This window comes from Mauremys reevesii, linkage group 11, assembly GCF_016161935.1.
Source record: "Mauremys reevesii isolate NIE-2019 linkage group 11, ASM1616193v1, whole genome shotgun sequence".
NCBI lineage: Eukaryota > Metazoa > Chordata > Testudines > Geoemydidae > Mauremys > Mauremys reevesii.
Genome location: NC_052633.1, coordinates 3,554,229 through 3,572,848, shown reverse-complemented (window position 1 = coordinate 3,572,848; position 18,620 = coordinate 3,554,229). Strand labels below are relative to the sequence as shown.

General features: G+C 43.9%; 1 protein-coding gene and 1 long non-coding RNA gene across 13 annotated transcripts in view; one reads left to right on the top strand and one right to left on the bottom strand.

The window, feature by feature from the left end:
- The window catches only part of IQCA1 (IQ motif containing with AAA domain 1), a 155,522-nt gene that overhangs the window by 57,624 nt on the left and 79,278 nt on the right, over positions 1 to 18,620 (top strand). The window lies entirely within an intron of this gene.
- Positions 1 to 18,620, bottom strand: part of LOC120375220 — a 115,270-nt gene that overhangs the window by 27,225 nt on the left and 69,425 nt on the right. For all 10 annotated transcript variants that reach the window (XR_005586525.1, XR_005586519.1, XR_005586522.1 and 7 more), the window contains one exon: positions 15,205 to 15,349. This is a non-coding gene — a long non-coding RNA (uncharacterized LOC120375220). The remainder of the gene's footprint in view (positions 1 to 15,204; positions 15,350 to 18,620) is intronic.

Genomic DNA, 18,620 nt, shown 5'->3' with positions numbered 1-18,620 from the left:
TGCCCCATTCCTTGAAAATGGACCTCAGTATGCTGTTCCCCAGAGATTACTCATGGTTGTCAGACAAAGCTCTGTTGAGATGGTCTGCCAACTGCTTTTGAGAGGCTGGTGAGTGTGCAGTGTGGGCTTGATGTCTTCTTTGATGCAAGAGCCCCAACACCTCATTGCTTCCTGACAAAGCTGGTTGAAGCCGGCTCCTTGCTGCTTGTTCACGTAACACATTGTGGAGGTACTGTTGGTATGTGAACCACTGCTCTCCTGATTGCATAAGGCACAACCCACATTGTAAATTGCTTGAAGCTCCAGTACATTGATAGGACACAATGCTTCCTCCTCCAACCACAAACTCTGAACTTTTAACGTCCCTAGATGTGCTCCCCAACTTATTGTGGAGACATTGGTGACCACAGTTCTGGTTGGCTGAGGACAGGCAAAGGGAACAATGTGGCACACATTGTTCTGTTCTGCCCACCACTGTAAAGAGTCTCTGGAGATACTCAGACAAACCTGTCCAACGACTGGCTGCTTGGTGACAGACCAACTTCAACTGTGACTGAAGGGGATGAAGATGCAGTCTCATAGGCTGAACCATGTAACTGCATGCAGCCATATGGCCCAGTAACTTTAGGCATACACAGACCCTGGTCAAAGAATGAGACAGGAGGTCCAGGCAAAGATGCCAAATCATCTGGAATCACTTGTGTGGGAGAAAGGCCCTGGAATTCAGAGTCTCCAATAGAGTTCACTTGGGCCCTACTAGCGTTCTAGTTGGAGTCAGTGTTGACTTGACTTTGCTCAAAATCAGCCTCAGTCAATCAAAGAGGTTCAGTGTGGATGTGACTGAGGGCTTGTTCTTCAGATCTGCCCCTCACTAGCCAATCATTTAGGAACAGGAAGACATGAATCCCCTCCTTCTGAGACAGGCTGTTACCACCATCATACATTTGGTAAAGACAAATGGGGCTGATGACAGGCCAAAGGGAAGAACTGATAATGCTGTTCAGCAACTAGGAATCTCAGAAACTTCCTGTGACCCTGAACAATCGCCACATGGCAACAGGTGTTCTGAAGATTGTGAGCAATACCCCAGTCGTGATCCAATGCAGGGAGAATAGTAGCCAGAATAACCACGTGGAATCTCATATACTTGATGTAATTGTTCAGACCATGTAGACTGAGGCTAGGTCTCACCACTCTATTGGACTTGAGGATCAGGACCGGGGTAGAGTCCTCTATTGCTCCCAGGGCACATAGAGTCTGGACCTGCTGAAGAAACAGTGACTCATGAGAGGGGTCCCTGAAAAGGGACAGGGGAGCATGGAGAGAAATTGTGTGGCATAACCTAATCCCACTGTGTTTAGGACCCATCTATCTGTCGTTATTGTTTTTCAAGCACTGTAGAAGCAAGGCAGCTGTCCACAAATCGAGGACATGGGGTTGAGAAGTTCACAGCTGGTATGCTGCTCTTGATATGCAAGTGAAATAGACTGCCTGCCCAAATGTGCATAAGCTGGTTGGGTAAAATTGGATCCAGAAGGTCTTCTCGTATGTGACTTATTCCCCTTTCTGGAGTAGTCTTGATACCTAGACTGGTAAGGTGTCTGTCTGACATACTTCTGGGGGTTGTATTGGAGCTGCTATTGCTGACCCACAAAATGATGCCTTTTCGTTGCTGGGGTATAAATCCCCAAGGAATGCAGAGTTGCTCATGAGTCCTTAAATGCATATAAAGTCTCATTCCTTTTATCAGAGAACAAAAACTCAACCATCAAAAGTTGAGTCTTCTACACTCTGCTGAATCTCCAGAGCTGTGCCAAAGTTCTGCAACCATGAGGCCCTTCTCACTGTGACCACTTACACCATAACTCTGGAAGCTGCATCCACTATATCTAGTGCTGATCGCAAAAACTTGTTGGCAACCAGATGACCTTCCACAATAATTACCATGAACTCCTCCCTAGAGGATTCAGGCAACTTGCCAAATTTACGGACAACAGACTCCCAAGTCATAAAATTATATTTCAGCAGCAGCCCCTGGTGAATTGCAATGCGCATTTGCAAGAATGAGGATGAATAAATGTTTTCCTCAAGAGATCCTGCCCCTTGGCCTCTTTTTCCTTGGGTGTGGACTTCTATCTTCCTTGTTGCGACCTCTCACTAGCTGTTGTTACAATGAAAGCATTAGGGGCAGGATGAGAATAGAAAGACTCAATCCGCTATATAGGAACATAATATTGCTTGTCAGTATGTTTTGCTGAAGGTGTCAAGGAAGCTGGGGTACTCCACAAAGTCTTAGCAGGTTCTAACAGTGCTTCACTTATAGGGAGAGCTACTCTCTTTGGGGCCAAAGACTGAAGAATGTCCACCAACTTGTGCATATTTTCCTGCACAAACTGAGCCTGAATACCCAAGGCTGAAGCCATTCATCTGAGGAGCTCCTGATGCACCTTAAAATTCTCAGGGACTGGAGGAGAAGACTCTGGTTCCATAAAGTCACCCAGCGATAAGGAGGCTAAAGGACGGGGAGCCATTGGAAACTCCTGCCACAGTACAAGTCCCTGTATAAGCGGCTGAGGATGACCCTATTCTGAGGAAGCAACCTCCCTCTGAGTCTGCAGCGTAGGTGGCTGAAGAGGTAATACCATGGGATGGTTGGGCAATCTTGCCCTGGAGTGGGCTAAGGATTGGGATTTTACAGAATGAGAAACATCCCATGGATTCCATAAAGACCACTGGGAATAGGGATATGGCATTGATGACCAATAAGCACTGGGCCAAGCCCCTGTCTCTATTACATGAGCAGTGCAGATCCCGGTACCAAACACGATCCATAGGAGGGCCCAACAGTCTCCTATCATCAAATATGTATCAAATATGAAGGAGAGGCGAAGGATGTCCCTGAGCTCAATCTCTATGACCTCCAAAGTCATCTGAAAGTAATGGGGGAGCCACCCCAGGTGGAGCAAGCAAATGTCCATTCTCATCCAGGGCCCAATATGCCATTTCATCAGCCCCAAAACAGGTAAAGTCATAGCCTGGAGGATTGGCAGGGACATCGCAGTTCCACTCAATATGAAAACCAAAGATGGCACTGGTGCCGGAGTCGGTACTGAACCCGAAGATGAGGTCTGTACCACGGTCATTGTCGGCACCAAAAATAGCAACTATGCTAATGGAACCCTCGGTACCAATAAGAAGGCTGACCTCGACTGTGCACTTTAAGTTGTAGGCAGTTCCAAAGACAGTGCCAACCACCAAGACAAGTCTGCAATCAATCCAGGTGGTGCCAAGGACTGCACTGAAGAAATCCCAGAAACTGAATGCTCCTGAATAATTGGGGAGTCAGGAACAGAGAGGCAAAGTAATTCTGACACTGCCTGGTATGCCAAAGGTGTAGAAACATTCAGTGCCAATGTAGTTGGTACCAGACTCAATGTGCATCCCACTGAAGGTTCTGGAGTCAATGACACAGTGTCGAACTGATGTTGCCTTGGTACTGGAGATCGGGTAGACAGCCCAGCTTCATCTCACATAGCCAAAGAATCACAGTGCCAACCTGCACTCCTCCTAGAAGAGGAGGATGAATCTCCCTGAGCTGTGGAGTGGCTGCAGTACATTTAATGAGACCTTTTCCTTGGAGGACCTGAGTAAGAAGAACAATCTCTCTTCCTCTTGGGAGAAGCATCAGGGTCTGGCTGAGGGACATTGGCTCACTCTGGCGCTGAAGTTGTCTGAGGAGCCAGATGTTCTGTGGTGGTCCCCTGTGCCGATGTGCGCCTCCTGGCTGTTCTATAAAGTGTTGCATAAGTCCCTGCCATCTGCCTTCTTTTCTCAAAAGGTTTGCAGAAGAAGCAGCTGTCTTTAATGTGCTATTCTCCTAGGCACAATAAACACTGTGTGGGGGGCTCGCTATTAGGAGTAGCCACCCCACAGGACAGGTCATCCCACCAGGATAACTATTTAAACTAATTACTACTAAGGGTACTACTAATTAACTATACATTATTTACAACAAAATCACAGGCTGACATTAAAAAGTCGTGAGGTAAATACTACACTAAATGCTCTGACTCTAGGCATGGTGGAGAGAAGGAACCAAGAGGAGTCAGGGCAGTGCCACCAATCCTTATACAGCCTTGGGAGGGGTCTCAAGGGACAAAGGGTATGATCACTGCCCCCACAGGTACTGTTAAACAAAGTGCTCCAGCTTCAGTGTGCTGGACACACGCACACCTGACTGGAACACATGTCTGCAACCACTTGAAGAACACAGCACAACCCAGGGAACAGTACCCCAATGTCACAGAATCATAGAAAAGCTGGACAGAAAGGGACCTTAAGAGATTGTCTAGTCCAGTAGTTCTCAACCTGCGGCCCATCAGCACACAGCTGCAGCCCATGTGACATCCTCAGGTAGTATTGAATGCAGCTCACAATGGTATATAGGTTGAGAACCACTGATCTAGTCCATCCCCACTGTGCTCACGCAATATTAAGTATATGTAGACCATCTCTGAAGATGTTTGTTTAACCTGTTTTTAAAAACCTCTGAAGATCCATCTCAGCAAGCAAAAAAAAGTTGGACTAAAGTATAAAGATATATTTGATTGTATATCAAGATGAGAGCCAGCATATTCTTTTATATAGGAGGTAACTTGGGCTAGGAGGAGATGAGGAACATTTTTGGTTTAGAAAAAAATTGTTGAATCTTTTTTCCACAGTGTTAATGCTGGGTTTTAGGATGTTTTTATATTGCAGTGTGGGTGGGTGCATGGGTACCTGTGTCTGATGGGAAATATTTCTAATTTGGGGAGGTCTGTGGTTTTGGTGTGTGATTTTGATTATTTAACAAGTCCCTGACAAGTTTTCTAGAACAAAATTTCAGACGAATAACACATTCAGCATTTAACATACAACATCTCTGGGTCACACTCTATCAGAGATGGCATAGAGTTCACAGTGCTTCCAGTGGGAATGTATGTGACAGCAGGAGCTGTTTTGTGGTTCTAAAATGCAGGAAATTTAACCTGGTATTTCAAATTGCCAAGAGACATTTCTTCCCCAAGCCTTGCATTTCAATTTCCCTGCCCTTGCTTGTACTTTGAATAAAGTGCTTTTCCTCCGATAAAGACCAAATAATGCAGCACACAATTAGTTTGTGGAACTCATTGCCACTGGATATCACTATAAGGACAAGTGCACAGCAGTACTTTAAAAAGTGATTAGGCATTTATATGGTTAATAAGATTATCCAGAGCAATAACTAAATATTAAGAGAACAAGCAAGAGTTTGGGGCAGGATCTTAACACTCACAATCTAGGGCAACTTCTATCCCGAATTAACAGGAAACTTTCCCTGGGTGGGCAGGTTATCCCATAACTGAGTACTCTATGGTCGCTTGCATTCTGCAGTAAAACAGCTGGTACAGGCCTAGTACTGACAGGGCACTGAATTAGATCCACCCCTCTGGTCGGCAAGAGTATGCTAAGGGAGGCAAAGCTTTTCCTGTAAACAGGTCATACACCCTTAGAACACCAGAAGTACCCCCTTGCTGGACGAACAGTATGTTGCATGGCTTGGCAAGCCCTTAATTTAAACTTTTCTCAGTGCAAAGTTAGCTATAAAAGTTGATTCATCTGAACCCCATAATCAAGCTGAACCAAGTTTACAGGGAAGGTTAAAGGTTGTATTTCTATGGATGGAACAAGAGTTTGGGTGAAATCCAAGTCAGGTCTACTCCTTTCAGAATCCGTTTGAATTAGACAAACCCCACCAAGCAGGTTGTTTTTATTATCCAGGTCAGAGTCCGTGGCTTTTGAGTCACACTGTATTTCGGTGCTGTGCATATACAACTGAAAATCTAATTATTTGTAATAATTTAGTTTAAACACACCCAGCCATTAGCTTTCATAAACCAGCCATGTTTTGTCTGTTGTTGCAATCATTGCTAGGATTTACACCGATGAAATGTTAAACGTTAACATTGTAACATAAAGCAAAGAGATTGACAAGGAGCCTTTGTGATTTGCTAGCTCTTGTTGGCCTGTATTTGTACAAATCAGAGGAGCATTAAGTCCCATCTAATAAAATCTCTACAAAGTATGAGAAATAATTTCACTGAAGCAAAAAGATTTGAAACGTAAAAGTTGCATAAATTTTGAAAAAATATTTATGTAGGATAAGTAAACTGCATCACTGACTAAAATCTGTTAAAGTACTTCTTTGTCTCCCTCCTTAAAGAGTCATACTCAAAAAATAATCCTTTCATGGCTTGAAAAGAGAATCTACTTCCTCATTTTGTATTCCTGATCATGGTGCAGTCTGTCTCATTACTGGAGGTTTCCTGGAAAGTGTCTAATCCAGCATCTGCTGTGGATGTAAACCACAATCTGTACTAGGAGGAGACGATGAGGAGGCCACGCAGCAGGAGTCACCCCCTAAAACATCCCAATTCCTCTGTGGGAGCAAATGCCACAGCAGGAGCTCTGCCACTTTTTGTACTGCATATATATATATATACGTTCCCCCATCATCAGCTCAGCCCTGTGAGCTGGTGCAGAGAGAGAGGGCAGGGCCATGCCCCAATTCTCACCTCACACCCTTCTGGGGAGTCTAGCATCACTGACTATTTTAGACGTGCACAGAGTGTGAGGTTTGAAAGGGTGGGTGGCCTCAGAGCTGGGGATGCAGTGTAATGCAGAGGAAGGGAGGAAGCGCGTTGTAGCCTCTTCACGTACACAAGTGCGCATTGCTGGTAATGTTTTCTAAGTCCGATCCTTACACTTGGCTCCCAGGAAAGTTTCTATCATGTTTGTGCTTCACTATAAGGAGGATGCTCTAGAGAAATGATCCATTGTAGGTGCTGAGTGTAAATCTTTCCAAGTTCTGAGAAAGTGTGAAGCAATAGATACGTAAGCAAGAGTTGACTCCAGTGTCATAGAAGACTTCCCTTACAGTTTCAGTTCAGCAGGCAAGTATGCCTTTCCCTTCAAATATCATCGCTCCCTGGCTGCTGTAAAGAATCTTCTTCCACAGCTGCTCTGCAGAGAGCCTGCAACTTAAAGCTCCACCTCCTGATGATATCATAATTTCCTTTAAAAAGAAGAAATAAGCCTGCAGTGTTGTTCAGCAGACTAACAAACCATGAACTGATGGTGCATTCTCTCATATGGGTGGCTGTTGGAATGTGCAAGCTGGGTTCTGGAAGCTCATGGTATTCAGCATTGCCCCCACCAACATCTAAGAATCTTTACAGAATTCATGACTCTCAGCATTCAGACTATGTGGCAGACTTTAACACACAGACAGTTTGAAGCAAATGTATTAGCCTAGCTGTATATGAAACCACAGCGGGTAGTTTGCAGTGCTGGTTGGAAGATAACTCTCGAGAAATATTCAAGGCTCCGAATGCACCTCCTGCACTAATCCACAGGAAGGGATCTCTCATCTGACACAGTTACTCACACATCTTCTTGTAGGAGGAGATTACAGTGCACACCCTACCTCCCACAAGAATTGACCACAGGTGCATTCCCAAATCACAGACAGAGCAATCCCCACAGAAACACAGTGCCTCAAATCTGGCTCCATCAGAGCCTCATTACCAATGACTTCACCTGGCCACAGCTGCCCCCAGTGCGTGAGGAAACCCCTGAAGTGGAGTTCTCCACTGCAGAGTGGACTCCATGGATAAGGTAATACCACCCCAAGTTCTCAGGTAGTCTCCGAGGGTCTTGTTGGGAAGATAAACTCATCTTCCCCAGCCCTAATCCCCACCCAGTGCAGCAATCCCAACACCCCAGAGTTCTTTAACTCAGACCCAGGAAAAGGGGGGACGAACACCATTAAACTTTCGCAAAGAGGAAGAAGATCTTTACGCAGAGATTCCCAGGTGCATGACCAAGCTCCAAGTCTGTATGTAGGAATAAACATTGGATCTACTGTTGCTTAATTTCGCTTTCTGATAAGGAGAACTGCAGTGAACTAAACGCTGTAATAGTCTCTCCATCTTAAACATACGTTTGAAAGGCACTCGATTAAACCAGAGCATGTAGAAGTCAAACTCAGGGCTCATTCTCTGCACTTCATTTGAATGAAATCCCTCGGAATTCAACAAAGTAGCATGTGCAGGAGAGTTAGCGCCTGTCTATATGAACACTCAGTTTGCAGCAAGCGGGAGTCTAAATCTACCCCGCACTAACCTGGTGTGTGCTGAGTGCCCGTGTGGACCCTGCTGTCACACACTAAAAGTTCCTTAGTGTGCTCTAACCCACTGTTTCAAAGCAGGCTAAAGCAAAGCACGCTACAGAACTTTTCGTGCGCAGCAGGCTAGTGTGAGGTATATTTACATCTAGGGTGACCAGACAGCAAGTGTGAAAAATCTGGACAAGGGGTGGAGGGTAATAGGTGCCTATATAAGAAAAAGCCCCCAAAATCGGGACTGTCCCTATAAAATCGGGACATCTGGTCACCCTATTAACATCCCAGCTTGCCACAAATTAAGTGTTAATATAAACAAGCCTCAGACTGTTCAAGCAATATTAAGGGTAGGGCCAGAGTGCTCTAAACAGCATCAAATATCTTATTCTTTTAGAGTATCACAATTGTCAGCCAGTTTAAGAAGAATATACAGCAGCATACCCCAGATATCCCAAATAGATGAAAATCTGGCACTCAGGTTTTCCTTTCGCAAACAGGAGAGTGGGTTAATGAACTTGGCATCACAGAACTGTAACGTGTTTTTTGGACTGCAAAGATGACTGAGTTTTTCAATTAGCAATGTTGATAAATTGGTTCGCTTAGTATTCCACCGAGACTGGCTTTTAAATTTAACTCATTTGAAATATTTCTCCCTATCTTCTTTCACATTTTAGGAATCACAGGAAATAAAGTCGAGATTTCAGACAATTTATATTGCTACGGGTCACATGTTAGTCACTTTCAATTAAAAGGCTAGGTATTTTGCAATTACAACTGACCAACACACTCTAATTAACTGTTTCCACAGCCTCTCTTTAAAAATTATCAATATCAGTCTAGGGTCCCCCCCCACCTGCCCCCCTTTTCTATATTCTGTTTAATGTCATTATGATTTATTCAAATAGGGCCCCAAAAACCAATTGGAATGAACACTGAAATTCAGTCACTGTGTCTGTTTTCATATGCATGAAATTGCATCAGATTTATGATACAATAGTTCATTTAAAAACTCAAGAAGACCACAGAGTGAACTAGATATCTGGAAGTAAAGTGGATGAGAATGTTAGTAACAGTAAAATATGGAGCATCAGACCTTGGTGGATTGTTTAAAGATTAACAATAAGATGCTGTTCTTCTGCACTCTGGTATTTTTAAATAGCTATAATTCTCATTCCCCAATCAAATTTTGTCTTGCATGTCACAAGTACTTCCATTACAAGTGTCTTCTCAACCATAAATATAGTGTCATTAGCGCAGTGCTATGGTAGTGGTCTAAAAATGTAGCAATCAACCACTCTCCAGAGCAGTAGTGCGGCGCTTAACAGAGGTTGACTGTATGTAGTCTTTTATAAAAGTTTAGGGCCAGATCATGGGCACACGAGGGGTGAAAGGCATAGTGAGCCACACATGGAGTAGCCATAATTGGGTTGCTGACATGGAGAGCACAAGCCCTCATCTTGTTTTAACACCAAGGAGCCAGCAGCTGATGTGTGATAAAGATACATCAATGTAGACTACCTTTCCTATTGGGAAAGTGGGTTGAAGTAGGCCCAAGACAGCCTAACAATGTATAGGGTTCTAGTAGTGAAATGGGATGAGGGTCTAACAACACCTTAAGCATCATCTCTGACTTTGTCCCTGGCCTGTCTAATACAACTAACAAAAGTAAAAACAATAAAGGTGAAAAGGAACATTTCAACACTATCAAAACATTTCAATAATTTCCCATAATACATTTCAACAAAATTGGTATATTCCCATGAAACATTTTAATTTTGTTGAATCAGCTTCCCCCACTCCCACCCCCTTAGTATTGAAAACAGTTCCATTGAGGCCATGAAATCTATCACTAAAGCAATTAACCCAAGAAATACTTGGAGTACTTTTTGCAGTCAGGTTTCCATTGGGATCGATTCTGATACCTTTTGGTAGAGAAAGAAATTAAACTTATGCAAAAACATTTTATAGGAGGTGGAGGGTCACGGATCTGAGAGAGCTAACAGAGTCAATGTGTGACTAGTATCTTTATGGTCTACCGGGCTGCACTATTCACCCATAAAGAAAGTAATCCCTCCAGGTCAAAGGGGAGGTCAGTGGTGGGACATTGCAAAGAGACGCACTAAAACTGCCTGCCTCTCCCTGGCTTGTAGATTTTTTTTTAAAGGAGGTGTATTCAGTTTCCATAGCTGACACCACCTTAACTTCTAGGAGCATAAATACTTCTCACAGAGAACCTTTAAATCAATATACTCCTTATACCTCATTTCACTAAAATCTCCCAAAGAATCAGGTCTGACTGAGGGCAAGAGGGTTTTTTAATTCAGGAAGTACAGGGATATTTGGCCTGCTGTTGCAGGGAGCCGGTTTCTGCACTTTTGACCTCAGCCTCAAGGGAACTGAAAGATAAAAGTAAATCAGTTCAGATGAGAGTTTAAGGAGAATTTTGAGCTTCAACATAACATGTTGCTCCAACGCAGTAGAGTCCCTCAGACAATTAAAAACAAGTTCTGATAGGAGCTATTCAGTTTCAGGAAGACTTACTCTGCACTCAGTCCAAATGAAGTATGGCTGCCAGAGGCTGGCCCATTGAAAGGACACAGACAATTTCCAGTAATCTTGGGACAGAGTCCGGTAATGTGAGAAAAGGTAAACAGCATCTCTCTTCATGGGTGGTCCCACTGAGGGGCCAATGGGACCATGAACAAGCATATCAGGATCTGGCCCTTCAGGATCAGGCCAGCTTAGAATGGCAGGGGTTGAAGTTAGTATAAGGAGTACCAGGGGCGGCTCCAGGCCCCAGCGCGCCAAGCGCGTGCTTGAGGCAGCATGCTGCGGGGGGCGCTCTGCCGGTCGCCGGGAGGGCGGCAGGTGGCTCCGATGGACCTCCCGCAGGTGTGCCTGCAGAGGGTCCGCTGGTCCCGCGGCTTCTGTGGAGCATCCGCAGGCAAGCCTGCAGGAGGTCCACCGGAGCCACAGGACCAGCAACCGGCAGAGCACCCCCCGCAGCGTGCCGCCCTGCTTGGGGCGGCGAAATTGCTAGAGCCGCCCCTGAGGAGTACCCAAGCAAATGACATGAAATGTGGTACATAGCAAGATATTACTCACTGAGAGTTTAGACTCAACAGAAATTCTGACACTATCATTAACCTGCAGCCAAAACTGAAATAATTTCAAATCAGGTAAGTGATAGCATAGATGGACCACATATGATCTGTGGTTTGGTTCGTTTTTTTAAATACGCGTATCTATTTTACTATTAGCTATCATATCGTCATCAACAACAATGTCCCTGGGATATGCTTTTTTGTGGGTCTTAGAAAGGCAACCAAATTGAGGTCTTCTGCCTCTCCAGGGTGCAAGGGAGTTCTCAGAAACTCACTTTCACAGAGCCCCGAGTCTGATGAGTGCGTCACTGTGAAGGCAGTTACTGATTGGCTGACAATGAAACCACTGGAAACTACAGCACAATTACATCGCTTGCTCTCTTCTCACAACCCCTTGCCAAACTACAAAGTACAAGTAGGCTAGCCTGCTGGCACTGACCAGTCCTGGAGTCCAGCATGAGTTTGCATTCTGTCTGGAACAGAGTAAAAGTTACAATGTATGGTTGTAGAAAACCATGCACGGTGAAGAACCTTGTATTCTGCTTGATCTGGCATCACTGATAGTTAATGGGAGTAGGATTGGGTCAGAGACAACTTTGTATTGCAAGGCCTGAGCATAAGGAAGTGCAACACTCTACCGGGGAAGAGGGAAGGATTCTCCTCACTTGATCTCATTTTATTTCTATTCTCTGCTTGATAAAGTTAATATAGTTTTCTCTGGTTTTGTCAAAATTTGCAGTATGAGTTGGGCTTTTTAGCCCTTGAAAAGGGTTTAGGTCATCTGGCCTGTTTAAGGCATTACAGAGGACAGGAATCATTGTTTCCCAATCCTGATGTGATAAGGGGCCAAGGGAACCATAATTGCTGGCAGGGGAAAGACAGGCTGGGAAACAAGACCACTATTAGGGTATGGCTGGGGGTTTGCCTGAAAAGGGATGCAATGGGTCTGCTTATCTCTGATGTCCTAGCATCCTAGCTCCTGGCCTTAAAAGGCCAGAAGGAACAGGGATGGACTGGACCCAGAGCTACCCTTAAATGGAGAGTTTACACTCTGGTGGGAGAGAATCAATATTTCATTGCAAGATCTGGGGACATGGGTATTGTCTACACTTAAAGCTGGAGGTATAAATTCCAGCATGAGGAGATGTACCTGCACTAGCTCTAATCAAGCTAGCACACTAACATCAGAGTGTAGCCCCTGCCATGTGAGTGGCAAGCTGTCCCAAGTACATGCCTAGAGTCTGAGATGGGTGCATGCTTGGGACAGCAAGCCTGTGCTGCCACTGCAGGTACACTGCATTTTTAGTGCACTAGCTCAATCAGAGCTAGCATGCATCTGTCTCCTTGAGCTGGCATTCAGACCTGCGGCTCAAAACACAGACAGATCTTAAAGGAGTATTCTTATGCATCAACAAAAGTCCAGCTTGCTAGCTGGCAGAATACTCAGTTTGTGGGACTGAGGAAAGAGACCCAATAGGAAGGTCAAATAGAAGGTGTCATGAAAAATTCCTTAATTTTTTCTTGCAAGAACTATCTTCTTGGGCACTTCTAGGAAGGTTGCAGCTAATAAAATACTGGCAGTTAATCAGCACACAGTCCATTTGTGTCTGTGGCCCCCTCCCTTGTGACAGTACTTTATCTTTTTATTCCTGTTATGCTGGCCTGGTAACACTTCATTTTATATTTCTTAAAACATCACATGAAAAATACCACAGTAAGCACAGGCCCAGTGGTCCAAACACATACGTGAGTAGTCCCATTGAAATCAGCTGAACTGTTCACATGCATAATGTTACTCATGTAAGCATTTGGAGGCTCAGGGCCCTACATCTTAAATGCTGACGCTATTCACAATACACTCCTGTACCATACCATTAGAGATGGCAAGTACTGTGTGGAAATTAAGCATCATATATGGTTGCGTGACATTTGGATGTGTGATTTATTTTAGAAGCAGCTTGCAAAGCGTTTTTAAAAAATGAAAAGCAAGAAAATGCAGGAAAATTCCATAGTTAAGAAAACTAAAATAAACCATATAAGTTGTTATACTGAGCCCATAGTAGGTGGGATTTTTGAAACTGGCAGGAATTATAACAAATAGGATTTTGTTTCTTTAAAGGATTTTTATTTGTATGTTGTCCTTTATTTGCTGTAGTCTGTACTGCTAAACTTCTGCCTAGTGTCTACAGCAATTATTCATGCCCTTTCTTTTGTACAAATCCCACATGCTTTCTTACCTTGAAAGGAATTCAATATTCTTTTTCCTCAAAAGAACAATTTTTTTTTTACTTTTCTGACAGGGCCTTTTATGCAATTAGATAGAGAAGTCCTGGCCAAGATGAAAGAATAATACATGTACAACCATGCCAGAATAAGGAGAGTAGGTAGTAATTTGCTGAGTCTATTACTAGGAAAATGTTTAGGTTAATGTTGTGTTCTCATAAATCAACATCCATATTGGGCCTTTACTATAACCATCTTTGAACAAAACAGAATAGGAAGGAAAATATTAAAGTTAGGAATAAATTGTAGTGCTCATGAAAGGGAGTGACTGACAGGTCTCTCTTCAAAGTCTTATATTCATACAGTCTCTCTCCTGAGTACATTACACACTGATTTAAGCCCAGCAGAGCAAAGGTATCCACTGTGCATTGTCCTGTTTTCTCACCCATGTCTGGTAAGAATTTGTTGCAAGTCAGAATTGAGGTGTACTGACATTTCAACTCTTGGGCCTATCCCGAATGCAGACTTTCAATCACACTGATTTGTGCCAAGTCCCATGGTAATGTCAAAGAATTACCATTCAGACCTCGTTAAAATCAAAAACATATTTCACTTTGTGCCCCAAGACAAAACTGGTAAAATCCTGGCCCTATTGAAGTCACTTCCATTGACATAAATAGAGCCAGGGAGTCCACCCTAGGTGTCCCTAGATGAAAAGCTAATGTCGTTGACCTGAGAAGGTCATTCTAGTATTTCAGATCTAAGAAGAATCGTTTTTGGAAAGGGAAAAGTAATACAATAGTGAAGCAGGTAGATGAGCACAAAAATATATGGAGACATCTACAGTAGTGATGGATGAATCTCAAAAGGTCTTTTCTCCAGTTCCTTAACCCAAAGAGATCCCTCTCTTCTTCATTTTGCCCTTGGTTTAACTTTCTCATTGGGCTATTTTAATTTAATTATTGATTAACAATGCCTAATGTTTAGAGCATGTGTCTGTAAGTCTATTCACTGAAGTAAGGATTGCCAAATGTACTACGCTCCTGCTGAAAGCATTTCACTGCTTTCCAGAAAGGAAATGAATTTCTCAAGTGCTTTGGCTCTCTTACAGGTCACCACACTCTACTGTTTCATTTTCCAAGATCCCCTTTCTCCACAGTCCCTGAGAAATGCACTGTCTTTTGCAGCAGAAACACGTCATAGTTCCTTGAGCCAGACTCACTAGTTTGAGGGAAATATATTTGTCTACAGTGCTCTCTAGAATTCATTGACTGAGTCAGAAGCAGCTTATTTATGAAAAATCCTGATCATTTGAGGCTTCATTTTGCCCAGCGCTATGCAAGTGCACAATGTGGAGGGAGGGGCCACTGCTGTGTCCCTGCCTGAGGACTAGAAAGTGGTAATCCTTATTCCCCTGTGGGCACAAAGGATTCTCTAGGTTACTGCCTCTGCTGGAGCTAGTCTCCACAGATATGGTGGACAGAGAGTGATTTCTTCCTAACCCTGATCTGCAGCATCTTCCATTTGGCTTCTGCTGCAGCCACTGAACCCAATCTCACCCAGTGACCATACTAGGAAACTTTTCTTTGCAAACTAATATCTCCCAATCATAATCATTTTAAACAGTTTTACAGATAAATTGTATGCTATATATGAAAATCTGATAGGATACTGTACCACTTGCTGCTGCTTTCTGCCTTCCTCGAGCTTTCTTTGATTTGCCTCCCATGATATGATCATCACGTTAAAAATGAGGGTTGCTTCATCCAATTCTGGGGTGTTTACATTTCTATGAGATGCTGTAAAGCAAGATTGGATTTTTCTGCAATGTAGAGAAAACAAGAACAGTGCTACACTCATTAAGCTTGACTCTGAATCGGGTCTCTCTTCAAAGTCTTACATTCAGACAGTATCTCTCCTGAGTACATTACACTCTCTAGTACAAGCAGAATGTTATTCTTCTTACCCAGGGGCGGCTCCAGGCCCCAGCACGCCAAGCGCGTGCATGGGGCAGCAAGCTGCAGGGGTCGCTCTGCCGGCGCCGCGAGGGCGGCAGGCAGGCTGCCTGCGGCAGCTTGCCTGCAGAGGGTCCACTGGTCCCGCAGCTTCGGAGGACCTCCCGCAGGTCCGCCAAAGCCGCTGGACCAGCGGACCCCTCCGCAGGCAAGCCGCCAAAGGCAGCCTGCCTGCCGTGCTTGGGGTGGCAAAATGCCTAGAGCCGCCCCTGTTCTTACCCCAGTATAAGCTTTCCATCCCAAGCCCCACTATGTAACTGGTTACTTTAAGACTTACCCGACTACAGTGTTTTTGGACACTATTTCCCTTTCCTTGACAAACAAAAATGCAAAAAGGTCACAGGGCCCATGCATTTTGTGAGTGATCTGTCACTAAATCATAAAATCATAGAATATCAGGGTTGGAAGAGACCTCAGGAGGTATCTAGTCCAACCCCCTTCTCAAAGCAGGCCAACACCAACTAAATCATCCCAGCCAGAGCTTTGTCAAGCCGGGCCTTAAAAACCTCCAAGGATGGAGATTCCACCACCTCCCTAGGTAACCCATTCCAGTGCTTCACCACCCTACTAGTGAAATAAAGATGTAGAGACCATTATGGATGCAGAGAAAACATTCAGGTGATATTTCTGTGGGAACTGAGCACTGAACAGACTAGAAGGAAACATGGACCAGATACTTTTTTAAAAATTTCTTAATGAAGAGTGATCTTACTGACAGCAAGTAGTTTGAAGTTCTCAATTAATCTCCAGCACTCTACAAATGGGCTGTGGCCTGCAATAAATGCTGTCATACCCTAGCTCTTTGAGCCGGAAACACTGTGGGAGTTAGAATAATGTTCTTTTAGTCACCACTCTGATTATCAGGGCTGTTGCTTGCTAGAGGTGTCTGCTGCTATAGCATCTGTAATACTTGGCTTACAACAAAACCGTGCCATTCGCACCATGGAATTGGAATGGAGGAGGACTCCCATAGTACACCTTGTCATGCCAAAGTTCATAATATGGAGAATGTAAAACTTCATTCTGGGCTGAAATTTGACACAGCATCTCATGTATTCTGGTTACTTGCTTTTAGCATTTAAAAATCCTGTTATAGTCATGAATATTAAATAGTTTCCAAGAATTTTCAAAGCAGGTGTCAGTTTAGAATTAATTACACAGCAGTAGCAATTACATAAAGCATATGTCTGTAAAAGTATTTATGCGCATACGTAACAGAACCAAGCAACTTCATTTGAAAAACGATCTGAATATGCGGTTATTGCCAAACGCCACCCTCTATATATTGCATGGGTGCTCTGGGGGAAAGGGAGCCTCTTTCCTACGAAGTACAGCTGCACAGAAGCAGGGCAGGATTCCTACTTAGCATTTTAGCACATATTAGGCAGGCCAGGACACATGCCGCTCCATTCTGGATCAGCAAATGCTGTGTGCCCAGTAGAAGTTTTCCACTGCTGCCCAGGCCCACCAGGATGGATATTGGACCATGTGTTCAGTGGGCACTGTCCCCCCAGAAAGGGTAGGATATACCCCTCAGCCAGTACACTAGGGGTACGTCTATACAGGGATGAAAGTCCCGTGGCATGGCCCCGGCTGGCATGGGTCAGCTGACTGGGGCTTGCACAGCTTGGACTGCAGAACTAAAAATTGCTGTGGAGATGCTCAGGCTGAAGCCCAAGATCTGAGACCCTCCCCCCTCCCAGGGTCCCAGAGCTCAGGCTCCAGCCTGACCTGAACACCTACATGGCAATTTTTCAGCCCTAGAGCCAGAGCCCAAGCCCTGCGAGCCCAAGTCCTTTTAATCTATTAAGTAAAGAAATGAGAAGGCGCACAGCATGGTTTTTACACCTATTGTAACTTTTATAACATCTAGTCATCCACATACTGTAATATTAGAAATTAATCATAACACAGATGTTATTTTTCATGTAATATGTGAAATCATTTTTTCATTTTCTTGCATGCTTAGTATTTGTTTTATAGTACATAATGCTTTGGAGAGTAGAATTAACATAGAAGTGAGGGTGATGGGCTTTTTGTTGTGTGTTTTGTTTTTGTTTTTTTAACAGATAGAGAGAGCAACAGTAGTTAGAGGTGGTGGTGGTTTATGGCACTCATATTGTTCCAGTTGTAGCAAACCATGGAACTGGTAGTAAGTCTCAAGAGATCCACACCAGTTTCCTACAGCGTCTGCAAATCAAGTAAAAAAGATGTGCGTGAAGCCCGTGCACAAGAGGGAGGGCAACAGCCATGAGAAAGAAACCATGAGATGTCAAATACAGAGAGGCCATTGACAGAAGTGAGTCCAGCTTTCATTCAGAACAGACACTATCAGTCATCTGGCACAGAAATTTCTATGACCAATACATTGACAAAGGCAAAATCCAGAGGTCATAGAAAGCAAAAGCATCTGCAACTGCTGTATCAGATGTGGCAAGATGTAGTGACCTCCATAAAGAGACCAGTGTCTAATACAAGACAGTCCAGTTCTCTGAAACTTATAGGCTGGAGACGCTGCCTGTTTTGTCAAGAAGCGTGCCCTAAACAGAGACTTACCTTCGTAACTACATTCAAAATGAGTGAACAGATAATGAAGGCAGCTGTATTTGACCACAAAATGAGTGTTTGTTTACCGGAGTAAATGACCTCATAGCTGCTGAATGCAGGTACTACCTGAATTGTTACATCCCACTTCTGAGGTCTGTAATGCAAAAGAATGAGGGTACCAAAATTACTGACACAGCAATACTTTGGCTTCAAAATGAGCATCAGCATGCAGCCAATCAAAGGCCGTGTTTTGAAAGTATCTGAGTTTTGGCATCATTACAGCAATCTTGCAAAGGAAACTGGCATTGAAATTCCCCACTCCTATATCAGTCGTAGATCATCATTCAAGGGAAAACTCGACGCTCATTTGGATGATTTAGTTGGGGATTAGGTCCTGCTTTGAGCAGGGGGTTGGACTAGATGACATCCTGAGGTCCCTTCCAACTCTATGATTCTATGATTTATTTCACTTCATTTCATTGTCTCTCAGCAGGAGACTGATCGAGGCAAACACTCTTAGTTCCAGCCAAG